Here is a 19,304-nt window from a genome sequence, read left to right on the forward strand (position 1 = left end):
AACAGTGCCCTAGGCACCAGCAGACTCTAGTTTAAAAAGTCCTAAAACATGGACTCAACGTGCTGGCTGTGCAGAAGGCCACATTACAGGTTTCTGCATTACTCAACCTATTTAAATGTTAATCTCATTAAAAAATTAGATGTGGCAAAGGGGGAGGGGGGACATATGTAATACTTTCAACAATATAAATTTTTTAAAAAAGAGAAAGCCTGGCTGGGGTGGCTCAGTGGTTGAGCATTAACTTATGAACCAGGAGGTCACGGTTCGATTCCCAGTCAAGGCACATGCCCTGGTTGCAGGCTCAATCCCCAGTAGGGGGCATGCAGGAGGCAATCAATCAATAATTCTCTCTCATCACTGATGTTTCTAGCTCTCTCTCCCTCTCCCCTCCTCTCCGAAATCAATAAATATGCATATATATACACATATATGCCCGTCACACCTCAGGGTGTGCACATATAAATATATAAATATAAATATAAATAGGGTGTGCACATATAAATATAAATATAAATATAAATATAAATATATATATTAGAGGCCCGGTGCACAAAAATTTGTGCACTCGGGGGGTCCCTCAGCCCGGCCTGTGACCTCTCGCAGTCTGGGACCCCTAAGGGGATGACCACCTGCTGGCTTAGGCCCGCTTCCTGGGGGATTGGGCCTAAGCTGGCAGTCAGACACTCTCTGGCAGCCCGGCAGCCCTCGGGGGATGTCCACTTGCCAGCGGGGAGCAGGCCTAAGCTGCAGTCAGACAACCTTAGCACTGCTGAGGAGGTAGGAGAGGCTCCCGCCACCACCGCTGTGCTGGCAGCCATCAGCCTGGCTTGTGGCTGAGCAGAGCTCCCTCTGCGGGAGTGCACTGACCACCAGGGGGCAGCTCCTGCATTAAGCATCTGCCCCCTGGTGGTCAGTGTGTGTCATAGTGACCAGTCATTCCCAGTCGTTCTGCTGTTAGGGTCAATTTACATATTACCCTTTTATTATATAGGATATTTAAAGGAGAGAAATGCGGGCTGTGCATGCAGGCTCTCTGGAGGTCGTTGGAGTCCATTGCTGGGAGGAATACGTATGAGCTTAAACCCAGAGGCTTAAAGGAACGTGGATCTATTATCTCGCAGCACTGGAGGTCAGAAGTCTCCAAATAGAGGGCTGTGGTCCTCCTGGGGGCTCCAGGGGCTCCGTTCCCAGAATGCAGAGCTGAGAGAGGGTGACAGGCTGAGCCCTGGCACCTTTGCCTCTGAAACGTTTTGTCCAGAGCCAACCAAGTCTCTTTTTCACTTAAGGCAGGTGGTTTCTGCCACTCAAGACTAGAAGGGCCCTAAGACAGAGCCTTAAGACATAGCGCCCCCCCCACACACACACACACCGGGTGATTCTCTGAGGTTCCCCAGACCTGAGCAGACCTCTCTCCAAACCCACTGCATTCCCAGCCCCCAGAGGAGCCCTTCTTGCCAGACGGGCTGAATTGCCAGCACGCCTCCTGCAGAGGTGGCTCTCATGACCTCCTTTCGGCTTGGCCCCCGGAGGCTGCTACACCGTATGGGTGGAGAGGATTCATCCCTGGACTCTGACACCCGCCCCCCGCCCCGCCCGCCCCCCGTCAGAAAACCACAGAGAAGACAGCTGGCTGACAATCCCATGCTATGTTCCTAGACAGGCTTCTGTGAAAATGCCACTCGGCTGGGGGCCTCCCTGAAGGCCATGGAGTCGCTTTGGAGGCCCCTGGGGATGGAGAGCGGGCCTGGGTGTCCGATAAGACACGGGACACCCCATTCAACGTGCACTTCAGAGGAACAACACACTCTCTACAGCCTGAGTGTGTCCCTGGGATGGTTGATTCCGTGTGTCCACTTTGCGAGGCCTGTAGTTTGGTCAGACATGATTCTAGATGTCGCTGTGACGGAAACATTTCAACGAGATTCACATTTGAGTTGGCAGATGTTGAGTGACGCAGAGGAGCTTCTGTAATGAGGGCTTCTGCCCGGCCACCGCCCGGAGCTGATGAGAGAGGGGAGATGCGCGGGGGCGGGGGGCACGGGCGGGCGGGGAGCGAGGCCGCATAACACTCGCCCTTTATTCTCACACTGGAGCTGAACTGCCTTCCGAGGAGCCAAGAGTCTCTAAGAATCGCTTGATGAAATGTTTTGGGGACAAAGACACCAAGATTCACTTCGGTGATTAAGGCTGGAAACTCAAATTGAGTGTGTGAGCTCATTGACGCCCCCCCACCCCCAGCACACACACTAAGTTCATTCAACCCCGGCCGCCCCTGCTGCCCCCGCGCCGCGGGTTTTCTAAGGATTCCTGTGTTCTCCGAGTTGTCTTGTCATCATCATCATTAGGGCACAGGGGGGGCCCTCCTGCCATTTAGCAGCGAATATAGAAGCACCATTCATTCGCCTCTCCATCTGTCTGATACGTATGACCTGGTTGCCCGGTGCTGGGTACCCCACCCTGAATGAGGCAGATGTGATTCTCTGAGCTCACAGAGCTTGAACCTCACTGGCAGAGGCCGAAATAATTTAAAATTACAGCAACAATAAAGGCTCAGAAACAGAGATCTATCCATGGGACTCTGCGCTCCGATCTAGACGGGGGTCTGAGGGGGCTTCCTGAGGGAGGGATGAGGTGGCTGAATTCCGAAGGATAAATAAGGATTCAGCAAGTGCCCGGTGGAAGGAACAGATGTTCGGACAGTCAGAACGAAGCATGCGGAAAGCCCATGGCGGGAGAGAGGGCGGGAGGGCAATGCAGAGGAAGTGTGTCCGTCAGCTGCTGCTTTGTGACAAATTGCCGGAAATGCAGCAGCTCGAAACAATGCACATGGCTTTTCTCAAGGTTTCGGGGGGCCGGGATCCTGGTGTTTAAGCCGAGTCCCCTGCTCAGGGTCTCACGAGGCTGCAGTCCCGGTGATACCTCAGCTGCAAGCTGCACCCTCGTCCAGGGGGTCAATGGGGCAGGGACCACTTCCGAGCTCCTATTGTTGGCAAAACGCGTTTTCTTGCGATGGTGGGACTGAGGTCCCTGTTTTCTTTCTGGCTGTTGAGCCGGGGCTGCTTTCAGCTCCTGGGGCCTCCTGCTCACAGGCCCCCCGACAGCATGGCAGCGACTCATCGAGCCCACAGGGGAACCGCGCCCTGTCAGCTGGGGCGGAGTCCTAGAGAACGTGACCCTGGGAGCCACACTGCCACTCTGCTCATCTAACGTGACCCAATCACGGGAGGGACCGTGGCGTCATATGCAGTGGTTCCTCACACTCACGGGGAAGGGGTTCTATAGGCCGTGTACCCCAGGAAGCAGAAACCTGAGGAGCTGCCTTAGAAGCATGAAACCAGCATGGAGACTAGACCTGTGACCTTAGGGTCAGCCCTGAACCCCTCACAAAGGAAGAGTCACAGAGGAGAGATTTCATAGCCATTAGGACAGCTACTATAACACACACACACACACACACACACACACACACAGAGAGACACACACAGACACACACTCACACACACACAGACACACAGACACACTCACACACACAGACACACACTCACACACACACACACTCACACACACACACACTCACACACAGACACACTCACAGACACACATACACACACTCATACAGAGACACACACACACAGACACACTCACACAGACACAGACACACACAGACACAGACACACACACACACAGACACACTCACACAGAGACACACTTACACAGAGACTCACACACACAGACACATTCACACACATAGACACACACAGACACAGACAGACACACACACAGACACACAGACACACACAGAGACACACTCACACACACACACAGACACACACACACATCAGATGATAACAAATGGTGAGGATGTGGGGAAACCTAACCCTGATGCCCTGTTTGTGGGAATGAGAAATGGGGCAGCTGCCTGGAAAACAGCGTGGTGGTTCCTCAAAAAATTAGAGTCACTACTAGTATATGACTCAGCAGTTCCACTTCCGGGTAGATGCCCAAAGGAATGGGAAGTGGGACTCAAACGAGTACCTGCACACCCGGCTCACAGCAGCATGATTCACAACAGCCCAGAGGCGGCAGCACCCCATGCCCATCGATGAGTGGTGAATAACACAGTGGGGCCCATCCACACACTGGGCATCAGTCAGCCATGAAGAGGAAAGAAGCACTGCCACCACCGGTGTGGCTCAGTGGATAGAGCCTCGGCCTGCAGACTGAAGGGTCCTGGGTTCGATTCCGGTCAAGGGCAGGTACCTTGGTTGCAGGCTCCTCCCTGGCCCGGGCCCTGGTCGGGGCACGTGCAGGAGGCAACCAGGCGATGTGTTTCTCTCACATCGATGTTTCTCTCTGTCTTTTTCTCTCTTCTACTCTCCCTAAAAATCAATGGAAAAATATCCTCAAGTGAGGATTTTAAAAAAAGGAAGCCCTGATCCTGGCCACCATGTGGATGAAACTTGAGGACTTAGGCTCAGTGAGAGAAGCCAGACACTGTGTGATCCACTCAGAGGAGGCCGAGGAGTCAGGGCCACAGACAGAAAGCGGATGGTGGGAGTCAGGGGCTGGGGCAGGGGAGATGGAGTTAGGGTTTAATGGTGAAGTTGGTGGATTTTATGTTATAAAAAGTAAAAAGGAAGGAAATTTTTTAAGAAAGAGAAAGAGAGGAACTGCTGGAAACTGGAATGCGAGAAGAAAGAACTGGTGCAGGGACACAGTCTCAGAACCACGGGGACAATGGGACGCCAGGATGAGGGGAGCCAACAGCGAGCATCTGTGAACCAAGCAGGAGACGCAGGCAGAGCCTCCGGGCCAGCTCCCTGCACACCAGTGCTCCGTGCCCCGGCTCGACCCCACCGTGGCCCTCCTCGGAGGGCAGAGAAACCTCATCCCGCAGTTGGCAGGCTTGGTGCAGAGCAGATAGAAATCAGGCTGCAAAATCTGCCTTTGAACCAAGCAAGGCTCAGAAAAGGCAGCGACTGCTCGATCCAAAAATCCTGACAGTGTCTCTGGTGCTTCCGCAGAAACGGCATGTTGCTTGGGCACTAATAGGGCCTCCAGAGATATCCCCATCCTGGTCCCGGGCCTGTGAACACCTGACTCACATGGTAAAGGGGCTTTGCAGGTGGAGTTAAGTAAATAACCCTGAGATGGGGACGACCCTGGATTACAGGGGGTCCAGTGCCATCACAGGGTCCCCATAAGACGGAGGAGGGAGGGTCAGATGGAAGAGGCTCTGCTGCTGGCTGTGAAGATGGAGGAAGAGCTGAGAGCCTGGGATGTGGCACCTCTAGAAGCTGGAAAAGGCCGGAAACGATGCGCCCGGAGCCTCCAGAAGGACCAGCCCTCCCACATGTGGGTATAACCCTGTGGGTTCACTTTGTCACAGCAGCAACAGGACACTCATACAGGCTTGTGGGCAGTGCTGACCTTGGAGAGGGGATTGGGGCTGATCCGGGCATCAGGCATCTTTGTAGGAAGAATGCCTTCCCCCACTGTTCTCTGGGTCACGTGGGAGGACTGCTGGCCATCAGAAGATGAATGTCCACATTCCAGCTGCAGCCTGACTAATCTATGACCCCAGAGGCAGGTCACTCTTCAGGCCTCGTTACCTCTGGTTCATCAGGTTTGTCCCTTTAGTACTAATTTTCTGTGTCATGTTGGTGACAATGTCATTTTTGTCTTCCCAGAATTCCCCTCTCTGGGAATCATGGTGTCCCCATGTGGTGCCCCACCCACCTGTCCCCCAGGCCTGCCAATCACAGTACCTACTCCTTCATCCAATCGGGTACCACCTCTCCCATCCGCTGATACGCTAGACAAGCCCCAGAGCGTTCTGTCACTCCGCCTTCCTCCTTCCCCTCCTGGCCTGTCACCTCCTCCAGCCAGTCTACTCCCTCCCTCCTCTCCAGGGATGCCACCCACCTATGCCAGCTTTCACAACCTCGCCCCTTCCCTGGGCTAGTGGCTTTCTTGCTAACTCCAGGCTTGCCCCTACCTACCAATGTTTTTCATACAGCTAGAGCTCTCTGCCTAAACCAGGATTCTCATCTGGGTCTGATTCTGCTCCCAGGGGACCCTGGCGACATCTGGGAACATCTTTGGTTATCACAATTGGGGGTGCTCCTGGCATGGAGTGGGTGGGGGTCAGAGGTGTTGATCAGCACCCCACAGTGCCCAGGATGCCCCGAACGTCAGTGGTGCCCAGAGGGGGAAAGCTGACCCATCTACACACGACGGCACAACTTCCTGCTCTTCACCACCCTTAGCGCCAAGTTCAAATTCTCAGCCCCAACACCCTCCCAGCTCATCCCTCAGCACCCACCACACCCAGCCATTCCACGTTGGTTCTGCTCCCAAAGACATGGACGGACCCTGCTATGACATGGACGGCCCTTGAGGACGTTATGCTCAGGGACATCAGCCGGTCATAGAAGGACACACTGTGCAATCCCACACAGAGGCGGTCCCTAGAGTCACATCCAGAGGCTGAGGGTAGGATGGTGGGTGGCAGGGGCTGGCTTGGGAATCGATTATAGAGTTCTCCACGGATGCACCCATTTTACAGAGACTCTGCGGTGCCTGTGAGTTCTTCAAGGGCGGGAATGTGCCTTCTGCACCTTCTCTCATCGTCCCGCAAAGTTTCTGCAAACAGTTGGCCTGGACAAGGCCTCTACTGCTTGAGTGAAGAGCTGACAATGTTGCCAAAGAAGAAATGGGCGGGCCGTGTGCTTATGAGCTTTGCAAAAAGCGGACCACACACCTCCAGCAGCCACCCGCCTGGGTTGCTTTATCTTCCATCTCAGGTTGAGAAGCAGAAGCTGGAGTCGTCATGGTCCAATGAGCAAGTCATAAGGTAACAGCCATGTAATACCCAAATGTCCCCAAACACCCATCTTTCTAAATGGAAGTAAACTTCTGATAAAGATGTAAAGTTCATTTAGCGCTTAAAAAAAAAAAAAGTCGGCAGGTTGAAGAACAGAAAGCTTAAATAGCTTAACTTCTCCAGGCATTCATGGTTGTTACAGGCTGAATTATGTCCCTCCAAAATTCCTGTGTTAAAGTCCTAACTTGTGGCCCTGGCCAGTTTGACTCAGTGGATAGAGCATCAGCCTTCGGACTGAAGGATCCGGGTTCGAGGGCACATGCCTGAGTTACGGGTTCATTCCCCCTAAGGGGCATGTAGGAGGTGGCTGATCCATGATTCTCTCTCATCAATGATGTTTCTATCTCTCTCCCTCTCCCTTCCTCTCTGAAATAAATAAAAAAATATTTAAAAAAAAGTCAGCCAAATAAACGATTGGGTGTTGGGTAGATGAAACGCAAACATGCCCGTTTAGATGTGTCTTTTTCTTTTCACTCAGATGGAATGGAGACAGCCTGTCTCAGACAAGTGGGTGTTTTGCTTAAGAGGGAGGCAAAGGGATGGGAGGATCTGGAAGATCCTCGACACCCCTAATCTCAGACGACACAATCTCTTCTAGCATTTGCTTTATTTTTTTTGCAAAGATCGGGGGTAGGAGAGAATGGGACACAAAAGCTGAGTAGAAAGAGGGAAGATAGCTGATTAAGAGAAATAAGAGAGAGCACACGGGCCCCCGCGGGCTCCGCGGCCTGGAGCGAGGAGAAAGCCTTGACGGGATGAGGCATAATTAATGTTTTTGAAAGCGGTATAGGAGGATAAGTTACCGCCTGAGCTTGAGAGATACATGAGAACACTGCAGACAAAGCTGAAGAGTAGACGTGCAACTGCAAAATAAGAGATATGAGTGGGCGAGGAATGGTCCCCATCGTTTTGAGACGGATCGGCGCCAGATCTCAGATCTGAAGGGTTCACCAAGATACAGGGAAGGAATCCAGATACGGAGCAGAACGAAACTGTGAGTTGTTAGCGCTGACGTCCCCCACTCGAGCCTGTGGTTGGACCAGCCCCCAGCGTCAGACATGCACTGTCCTCTGTCCCCGGAGGGAGGCAGAGGCCTGACTCGCATCCAGCCCGGCGAGTCACTCCCCCCTGCGGCGACGGATCATCCTAGGCCACCTGAACGGCTCCAGCTTGAACCTGGAAATCAGGACATCGGGCCACCCGACTCCCCTTCCGTCTCCACCTGCCAGGAAGGGTCTGGAACAATTTGGGGGTTTTCTGAGGAGGTGCTAAGCAAGAGGACATTGTGAACTGAGCCGTAGTAGCAGGTGAGGCCGGAACGCCCGTTTGCAGCCTCCTGGCGGTGACACGGAGAGTCTCGTTTTGAGGCCAGCGTGTCCTTAATGCACTCTCATGCTTGCCAGCGTTTGTTTCCAAAAAGAGTGAACCTCAGATGCAGAGCTTGCTGGGAGGAGACCCAGGCCAAGGGCAAGGCCGAGGCCGAGGGTGAGGTGATCGAGGCCCTGGCTTCAGGGGGCAAAATTTAAGGGGGGCTCCAAAGACCGTGGTCCACAAGGTAAATAATATATGCAACAATTTTTTAAAAGATATTTTTATTGATTTCAGAGAGGAAGGGAGAGAGAGAGAGAGAGAAACATCGATGAGAGAGGAACACTGATCGGCTGCCACCTGCACATCCCCCACTGAGGATGGAGCCTGCACTCCAGGCATGTGCCCTGACTGGGAATAGAACTGTGACCTCCTGGCTCACAGGTTGATGCTCAACCACTGAGCCACACCAGCCGGGCTATGCAACAATTTTTTAAAATAAAAATTAAGCCCTGGTTGATGGCTCAGTTGGTTGATACGTCATCCCATAGACCAAAAGGTTGGGATTCGATTCCCCTGTCAGGGCACATACCTACTTTTTGGGTTCAATCTCTGGTCGGGGTGCATAGAGGAGGCAACTGATTGATGTTTCTCTCACATGGATGTTTCTCTCTCTCCCTTCCTCTCTCTCTAAAAATCAATGGAAAAAAATATCCTCAGGTGAGGATTAACAAACAACAAACAAGAAAAAAGAAATGAAAAGTTGCATTCTCTTACTTGTTTTCTATTTGTACATGTCAACAACTAAGTTTCCTTAAAAAAATTTTTAGGTTTAAAAGAAAGGCCATTTAAAGGAGATTAAATAACTATGTTCATGGACTACATAGAGCTATGCCCCCATGATCCCCTCCGGTTTGTGGTTTTATAATATCCCTGACGGCTACAAGTTCCAGCCCAGACTCAGGTCCAAATGGCCACTGGAACCTTCTTCTGGATGACCTCAGGTGACCCCTGTGACCCCCACTTCCTGGTGTTCACACCCCTGAGTAATTTCCTCCCCTTGAGTGTGATCAGGACCTATGACTTGCTTCTAAACAACAGACTATGGCAGAGGTGATGGGACGTCGCTGTCATGATTACATGACATCATATAAGACTCTGTCTTAGCGACTGGAGCTGGCTTGATGAAGTAAGTGACCGTGCTGGAGAAGCGGCCTCTAGTAGCTGGGAGTGGCTTCCGCTGACAGCCAGCTAAAGCCGGGCCCCTCATCATCTGTCAACAACCTGAATGAGTTTGGAAGTGGGTCCTTCCCCAGTCAGGCTTCATATGAGAACACAGCCCAGCCAGCCCTCCTATTGCAGTCCCGTGAGACCCTGAGCAGAGAACCCAGCTGGGTCATGTCCAGACTTCTGACCCACAGAAACTGTGAGATCATAAACAGAAACTGTTTCAAGCAACCACATTTGTGGTAACTTGTCACCACAATCCAATGACTGACAAGCATCTCCAATCTGACACACACCAAACTGAGTTCCTGAGAGCTCTTCTCATGCCCCCACAATACCTGTTCCTCCCACAGTTTCCCCCTCAGACAGAAGTTCTGTCCCTGTGCTCACTCAGGGCAAAAGGTCACTGATGACACCTTTCTCAGAGCCCCCATCCAGTCTGCCTGACAATGCTGTCAGCCTTCACCTTCAGAACATATCCAGAATTGGGCCAGCTCCACCATTTCCACCCTGGGACAGGAGAGCACCGCCTTGGCCTGATCGAGGGCTGGCTGCTTCCATCCTCGTCACAAAAACCTGAGTCAGGCCACGTCTCGCCTCTGCTCAACCCTCCCCATGGCTCTCACTCCCCGAGGTCCCACCTGATCTTTGGTTTCTGTCTTCCTCCCTCCTCCCTCCGTCGGATCCGGCTACATGGGCTTCGTCGTTGTTCCTCAGTCATTCCAGGCACAGTCCGGGCTCAGGGCCTTTGCACTCGCTCTGCCCCCCGCACCTGATGTGCTTATCTATAGCCTCATGGCTGTTCCCTCCACACCCCCTGCTTCGTTTTCTCCTGAGTTTTGTAAACTGTGCTCATGGGAGTAGATGGCAGGATGGTTTCTTCCAGGATGCAGAGCCTGGGGTGCCCTGGAGTTCCTATGGGAGACGGGGCTGATCCTTTGAGAAGGGAGCCAGGGAGGGAACAGCCACAGTGTTCTCTCCACTCTACCCTGAAATTGACCAGGAGAGTGAGCGACCTCACGCTGCGCTCTGGCCTTGCAGTTGGAGGATTCCAGTGTGATAACTACAGCTGGTACACTGTTCCTCAAGAGAATGAAAATGTGCAGAGGGAAATGCATCACATTAAATATTTACACACATTATCGCCACTCTGCTGGGAGGCCAGTCATATTCCGCTAGAAGAGGAAACGGAGGCACACAGGCGCTAGGCGGCTTGTCCACGGTCACAGGATGTGGTGGTTTGCAAACGCCCACCAAGTCTTTGCCCCCCTCTTTGTGGCCGAGCCCAATTTGCCTCCTTTTGGGTGCGGACTACTTGATGACTCAACCCTAAGGGCCAGAAGCGACGGAGCGTGACTTCTGAGACTAAGTTATAAAGATGCGTGACTTCCTCCTTACTCTCCCTGGGATCACTCAATAGGCCATCCCAGCCACCATGTTGTGAGGACGCTCAAGCAGCACTACCCAGGGGCCACACGTGGCCAGAAGTAGGAACCTCCCGCCAACAGCCACACAGGGAGCCATTCTTGAAGTTGCTCCTCTAGCCCCAGTCGAGCTTTCAGATGAGACAGACCCTCAGCCAGAACCACTCAGATCATCACTCCCAAATTCTTACCCACCGAAACTGGCATAATGAGTATCTGCTCTTCAATCTGCTATGTTTGGAGGTAATTTGTTATGCAGCAACCAATAACTTGTACACAGGATTCCAGCGCCCATGAACCTTCTGTCTGGTTGTCCGAGTTCCCTCCCAGGAAGCACACAGTCTTCTCAGTGGCCCATCCTGAACCTGTCTCTTCAGAGCCCTTAGCCCCCCGTCCTTCCTGCAGTTGGCCAAGTGCCCTCCATGAATCTCCTCTTTGCCTTTAATGGACAGTTTTACTTAGTTGGTTAAGACAGTGGTTCGTCCTCTCCAAGGGGAAACAGAATGCGTGGGTTCACTTTCTTCCAAGCAGGATAAGCTATCAACTTCAGCCCTAACCGGTTTGGCTCAGTGGATAGAGCGTCGGCCTATGGACTGAAGGGTCCCAGGTTCGATTCCGGTCAAGGGCATGCACCTTCATTGCAGGCACATCCCCAGTAGGGGGTGTGCAGGAGGCAGCTGATTGATGTTTCTCTCTGATCGATGTTTCTCATCGATGTTTCTAATTCTCTATCCCTCTCCCTTCTTCTCTGTAAAAAATAATTTTTTTTAAAAAAAGCCCTAGCTGGTTTGGCTCAATGGACAGAGCATCAGCCTGCGGACTGAAGGGTCCCAGTTCGATTCCTCTCAAGGGCACATGCCCAGGTTGCGGCCTCAATCCCCAGTAAGGGGCGTGCAGGAGGCAGCCAATCAATGATTCTCATCATGGTTTCTATTTCTCTCTTCTCCCTCCCTCTCTCTGAAATCAATTAAAAAAAAAAACTTCAACAACAAAACTACTAACCCCTAACTTCCTATCAGCTTTGCCCTTGGCACCTAAACGTCTCCCCCAACTCCGTCACCTCTTGCCCACCTGCCTGCGGGACCTTTTTCTTTCTGCTAATCCAAGGTGATCCTGGATTTTAGAATCTCTCACCCGACGTGTCTCCCCATTTTCGGTCCCACTGCAGCCAAGGCGTGTTTATGGAACAGGCATCATTTGTCTACATCGCAGCCTCTCCTGCTTCTCCCCACCCTCTTCCTCAGGTTCAAACCAAGCCAGGAAAAACTCCCTCCCCTTTGCCCAACTGCATGAAATAAATCACTCCGCAAGCCTAAAGGAAATTTGATAAGTTTGGTCTGCTTTTTTCTCTTTGTGGACTTTTTGTTAGGTTTTCATGGGAAGAGGTATTTGTGAGAAAACTATTTGTGGTGATGATATCTGGTGTTCTTGCAGCTTTATAACATGCACAGGGGAAATGGAGTTGGAGATCTTGGGGGTGGGGTGCAGGGGAGAAGTCGACAAACACCCTGGTGATACGCAGGAAAATAGATGAAGATGCCCAGGTTTGAAAAAAGAAACCCCCAATCACGTAGGACTTCTGTCATTTAAAATGAATACAGGTCCTGAATGCAATGGGGGTCCCTGGCTTGGATCCCAGGACAGAAAAGACGTGAGTGGGAACACAGGAAATTAAAGTCTCTGAGAGTGCTGACAATGTTAATTTTTTAGTTCTGATTATTGTGCTGTGGCTACATAAAATTTTTTAAAATATATTTTTATTGACTTCAGAGAGGAAGGGAGCAGGAGAGAGAGATAGAAACATCAATGATTAGAGAGAATCATTGATTGGCTGCCTCCTGCATGCCCTGCACTGCGGGATCGAGCCCACAATCCAGGCATGTGCCCCAATCTGGAATCAAACCATGACCTCCTGGTTCATAGGTTGATGCTCAACCACCGAGCCACGCCGGCCGGGCATTACATAGATTTTAATACCAGCGGAAGCTGGGCAAAGGGTGGATGGGGCCTTCCCTGCTATCTTTGCAACTGAAATTATTCCAGAATCGTTTTCTTTCTTTTCTTTCTTTCTTAGGAATCATTTTCTTTAACTAACAGAGGTAAAGTAAGTAAAAAAAACAAAGCCTTATGCAGATATCAGCCAACAACTCTGAATAGGTTTTCCTCTGGGTTAATTTTAAAGCCACGCAGCTTCACATAATTAGCTGGGAACAGCCATTTCCCCATCCCCTCTTGCGTGGAGCTGATGTGCTTATGCCCAGAGAAGCAGCCATGAGCACCACGTCCACGCCTAGCACCTGTGCGCTCACAGGCTCAGTGAGTTAAGTGAGCCCTCGGGGGCCGCACAGCTGTCCTCACGTTATAGATGACAAACTGAGCCTGAGGAGACAATCTCTTCTCTGTTTCAGTCTCTCTGTCTCTGCATCTCTGTCTCTATGAATATGTTTCTGTCCGCTTCTCTATCTCTGTCTGTCTCTCTCTGCTTCTTTGTCTCTCTTTGTCTTGTCTCTGCCTCTCTGTCTCTCTATATCTGTCTCTCGCCTCTCCCTGTCTGTCTGTGTCTGCCTCCATCTCTCTGTCTCTCTCTATCTCTGCCTTTTGATCTCTTGTCTGTCTGTCTCTCTGCCCCTCTCTCTCTATCTCTGTTTCTCTGCCTCTGTCTCTGCCTCTCTCTGCCTCTCTCAGCCCTTCTCCCCTCCTCTCTTAAACGCACACAATTCCTAGAATTCCAGGAATTCCTCCCATTTTGCTAGTGACTTCTCTACCACGAACCCCAGGACCCTGCTGTCCAGGTGAGGCAGGTGAGCCATGAAGACGGGGACCAGAGACAGTGGCATCCACACGGCTCCATCACACACACCCTCTCCCCGCGGGTCCCTCTCTCCTTCTTTCCCAAAGGATGAGAACAGCAGCCCAGACCCAGGCCCGCTCTGCTTCCACCCCAACCTCCTCCACGGCCGGCAGGACTCACCTGGCCGCGCGTCAGGGGAACACCTGCCTCTACTCGTTCACTCTGCAGTCCCACCTGCCACCGCCCGAGAGGAGGACGGACGGCTGCGGTAACAGGAGAGGCCTTTCTGTCGCAGGCGGTTCCACATCAGAGTCCCAGCCTTGGTAAAAGGCCATCTAACATGCTTCTGTCTACACTGCAAGCCATGCCCTATGCCCTCATAATTCTGCAAAGACGACTTTGACCACCACACACACACACACACACACACACACACAGACACACACACACACACACAAAGCAGGAGGGGCTCTGGGCTCACCCACTCGCATCCACACTGTATGAGCGCATGGACACACGTCTGGGCTTTTGTTTGCTGGGACGAGAGGGCTGCCCACTGCGACATGGACCCGGGACGCGTGGCCGTTACATTCGTGTCAGCAGCAGTGACTCTTGCCCCGTTTTCCAGATGAGGAAGCTTGTAAGGGGGGCTCCCACACACGCAGTCATACCCTCAACCTCACGCAACCACACACTGTTGCGACTAAGCCAAAGCCAGTTGCACACCACAAACGTAGTTATACAGACACACACAAACACATAATCACGTACAACCACACACAAGGACACAGCCACATGTGATCACACGTAATTACACAATCATATACAGCCGCACACTATCACTACATGCACAACCATACACAGTTACACAGGCACACAACACACCGTGATACAACCACACATCATCATGACCACACGCAATCACATACAATCTCACACACAGGTGACCACACAGGCACACACAACCAGACACAGACCTAGACACAAACATGTATTGACACAACCACACACAATCATGATCACATGCAGTCACACATGTGGTCACACACATGGCGCAACCACACAGTCTCACAAACACACACACACGCACCACCTGGGCTCGGGGTCTGCAGGCTCAGCGCCCCATGGGCACAGGCAGAGGTGCCGTGGAGGCCACCACCCCTGCTTGTCAGATGTTGCATCCCACAGTCACGATGCACAAAAGGTGTCACCTGTGCCCTGGGTTCACAGGGGCTTCTCCTCACAGTCCCAGGAAGTGAACGCGAACCGGGCCGAGGGGCCTGGGGGATGTGAAGACATGTTCCCCAAACCTCTGGCCATCCCAACGCCCATGCCTTCCCGTGTGGGGTCCCGGGAGCCGGGCTTTGACCCCTGAAAGATGGGTAAGGGGAGTGAGGACTTAGCCCTCCTCAGCCAAGTCGTGGGAAATACACACATTCCTAATGAGACCATGGGAACTCGGAGAACATCACAAAACGTGTGCCGAGAATGGCTTTCCTGTGCCGTGTAACTAAATCCCCCGGCAAAGACAACTCCACCCCAGTTTCAGGCTTATAACACCCTCCCCAAACTGTTACCCCCAAATCCTTGTCATTTTAGTCACTCACCAGCAACTAAGAAACTGAGACAGGGAGAGGAGCACAGCGACTCCGTAACAAACACAAGTCAGTCTTTACCCATCTTTGTCCATCTGAGTTCTGCCCGCGCCCCGGCCCCCTCCCCCATGCCCTCACCCCAACACTCCCTTGGTTTTAGTCACCTTAATTCACAGAAAGGCCAGAAAACTGCCGTCGGGGATGGGGAGTCCTGGGGACCTCCTGCCTGCAGTGTGCACGCGCGGGTGCGCCGCATCTACACGGGTTCACATACCCAGAGGGGTCTACACAGCCCTCTGCGTGCACACAGCCAGTCCACATGTCCACACAGCCGTAGTCCCCCAGCCCGTCCACGCCATCGGCGAAGCCCGGGAGAACTGAGGCTCAGGGAGGGGCCCCTCTGCCCCATTTCAGGAGCCCCCACCCCCGCAACCGGCTCACGGACCCGGACTCACCGCGCTCTCCCCGAGGCTGCACCGCGTCCAGCGCCCGCTGCTCAAACCGAGCCCGACCTTAGCGAGCCGAGCGGGGCTGGGGCATCGCGGACCAGGCTGGGCGGCACCTGGGCTGGGCGGAACCGGGGCTGGGGGCAACACAGGTTGGGGCGGGACCTGGGCTGGAGGCGGGACCTGTGCAGGGGGTGGCTCAGGCTTGGGTAGCACCTGGGTTGGCAGCCGGGACTGGGCTGGGGGGCGGGACCTGGGCTTGAGGCGCCACCGGCTAGAGGCGCTCACTCCCTCCCCCACCGGGGCATCACCTACCTCCCCGCCCCGCCCCAAGTGCTCCCCATCCCGGGCGCACGTGAGCCCCTCCCCGCCACTCTCAGCCCCTCCAGAGGACGCTGCGGCCCAGGTGGAGCTCCAGCAGTCGACCACCCGCTTGGGGAACGGCGGACCAGCGGAGGGTGGGGAGTGGGTGCACAGGTGCCTGGGAGCCAGGGGTTGGGTGGTCCGTCCCTGGACCCTCGGGCTGCGTCAGGTGGAGGGCAGGGCCTGGGCAGGTGAGCTCCTGGGCAGGTGGTCGGGGCAGGGGAGGGGTGCAGGGATCTGCGGAAGCTGATGCTCAGAGAGCTCGGGAAGGGGTGCCCTGTGTGAATAGCTACAATATTTTTTTTTAAAAAAATAAACTTGCGCCCTAACCGGTTTGGCTCAGTGGATAGAGCGTCGGCCTGCGGACTCAAGGGTCCCAGGTTCGATTCCGGTCAAGGGCATGTACCTTGGTTGCGGGCACATCCCCAGTAGGGAGTGTGCAGGAGGCAGCTGATCGATGTTTCTAACTCTCTATCCCTCTCCCTTCCTCTCTGTAAAAAAATCAATAAAATATATATTTTTTTTAAAAAGAATTGCATTTAAAAAAATAAACTTGCTTTTAGAACAGTTTTGGATTTACAGAAATGTCATGAAGATAGTACTAGAGTTTCCAAGTACCTGGCTCTCAGTTTCCCCCATTATTGGCATCTTTCATCACTGTGGGATATTAACAAACTAATGTCCACACCTTGTTAACTAGCGCGGCTTTATTCAGATTCCTCGGTTTCCCCAATATCTACCCAGGACCCGCGGGACAGGCGTTTCTCAGCCTTCCCTCTTTCCGGACGCCGTGGGCAGCAGTGAGGAGGCGGCTCAGGAGTTTGGTAGACGCTCCTCTGTTGGGGTTCTTCAGGTGTGTTTCTCGCCGTCTGGCTGGGGCAATGGATGGATCTCTTTTGGCGCACCTGGCAGGGCCCCGGGGCAGCCAGCCTCCCCTCTCACTTCCATCTTGGATTGCTCATTCCCACTAGGACACCATGCCTGCCCGCCCTTAAAACTGTTAGGACTGTAGGGCAATATAACCCTCCTTAACGGCCCTTTGTAAGCTTCTCGCCACGGGAGACACAGGCCAGGAAAGCACGCTTGCTGGACACCAGGAGTCAGACCATGTAAGGAACTGAAACGGTCCCGAAGACATCTGATCGCACACCCGAGTTCCACCGCATTCCAAGCCCCCCAGCTCAGCCCTCAACCCACCGACGACGATTCCCGCCGGGGGCTGCATATCAGGGTGCTGCCATCTTCAACCCAATGTCCCCTGGGCTCAGTGCTGTGCAGCCCTCCCCTGTGGATAGCCCATCCCCCAGTCCCTTCCTGTAAATAAATTCAATTTTCTTAAACCACCATCTGAGATGGCTATTTAGCCGGCCCACAGGCACCACCCACCATGTTCACCTTTCAAAAACCACCATCTTTGTCCAGGACACTTCCAGAATATTTTGAACCAGTCGTTTTACCACCATCAGTTGCAACATCTTTGTGCCCTAAGTGGTATTTACTGTTTGGGGGAGGGCTGCAGGCCACAGGGGCCACGCCTGCTGTTGGAGGGGGAGCTGTCCCACGGAGTCCCGCCTACCTGCAGCAGGCTCCCCCTTTTTTTTTTTTTTTTTTGTGTGTGTGTGTAACTTTAATATTTAAGTGGTATCAAAAGGTGACTGTCTTTGCACACTTGATTTTATTGAAGGTACAAACGCTTTTGATCATCTTTGGTTGTAGACCAGAAGCTGGAAGAGGGACCGGGCGGTCCTGTCTGATCCCCTAAGCCTGCAGGGGACGAGAGCCCGTCCTGAAGGACAAGGTGGTGACACAGGCCACCCCTGAGCGAGGTGCTTGCTGACTTGGGGGCTGAGGGAAGCCAGGTGTCCCACCGAGCACCAGAAGAACCCTTTCTCCTCAAAAGCAGGATTGTATGGCCCAGACTTCCCGTCGCGGAGAAGACGAGGAAAAACCCTTGTTTTGCCAAGTGTGGTGGCAGATGTAGTTTAAAAATGAGGGCTCCGAGAATCGCCATTTAATGTTCTCAGGTGTCGCTTTTAGGGTCTTTGGTCCTTCTCTGGAGCCAAGCAGGCTCCCCGTTACTGAACACGTGCGGGTTCTCTCTGGTGCTCAGCGTGATCCTGCAGAAGCAGCTGTCACTCTTTCTGGCGGAAGAGGCAGCTGTAGCCCCAGAGGGCAGTGATGTGTCCAAAGTCACCCAGCTCAAGACCTGGGTTCTTCCCCCTGCTACCTCCTTCTTTGAGCCAGGAGAGCTGTGTGGGGAGGACCCTGCCACCCCTGGGGGCCACCCTCTGCCCTCCCAGGGCATCCACTGGGCTCTTTCTGGAGCTCCGGCCCCCTGACATGTCAATGACTTCCCCACATGGCTGGCAATCCCCTCCCCTAACCAAGGCCCTCACCCTTCATCTTTGAATGCTGGCACCAGCCAGGCTCACTTCCCCACCCAGCCTAGAACCACCCCTCCTGAGTCCTTTGGGCTCAGCTAACAGTTGCCTCCCCCAGGCAGCCTTCCCTGATACCTGCTTCCCAAGTTGGAGCTGGGGGCCTCTCCTGCACTGACCCGTGGCCTGTCCTTCCTCACCACGCTGAGTCACCTGGGTCAGAGCAGGGTCCAAAACTCACCTTCGTCCGTGGGCCCGTGCAGGCGCCCTGGCACACTGCAGGCACTCGATGGAAGGCTGGCGAATGAATGAGCGGACGAATGGAAAACGTGTGCAAACGGAGCGACTGTCAGTAAAAGGAAACCACTGTCCTTACAGCAGGTGTTCAAGACGCTCAGCTGTGCCCCCCAAAGGAGGAGAAATACAACATGGTCTCTCCAGAGAAGTGTGTGGGGCTCTCCCTACCTGGGCACCCGCTGGCTCTGCCACCTCACCAAGGCCTGGCCACCACCAGTTGTGCAGAATGGACAGACCACCAAGTCAACAGTGACTCAGTGCCGCCCCAGGCACCTGCCCTCGGGCTCAGCCCCCAGGACGGGCAGTGGGTATGTCACCGCCACGTCACAGAGGACTCAGAGACGGGATGAACCTGCCCAAGACCACTCTGAGGCACTCCTTTTAGAAAAGCTAATCAGGATCACTGCCCGTTAAAATTTACAAACAACTCTGACTTTAAATATTCTAGAATTACTTGGCAGTGATTAAGTCATCCCTTCACAGCTGGTTTAAATGAGGCTTTGCAGTGTCCACCCGAAACTTCGCTGGCGGCTCGCTCCTTGTTTTCTGTTGGTTTCAGAGGGTTTGGGGTCCTTTCGCCCAGGAAGGG

Source organism: Myotis lucifugus, unplaced genomic scaffold (genome assembly GCF_000147115.1).
Source record: "Myotis lucifugus unplaced genomic scaffold, Myoluc2.0 scaffold_342, whole genome shotgun sequence".
NCBI lineage: Eukaryota > Metazoa > Chordata > Mammalia > Chiroptera > Vespertilionidae > Myotis > Myotis lucifugus.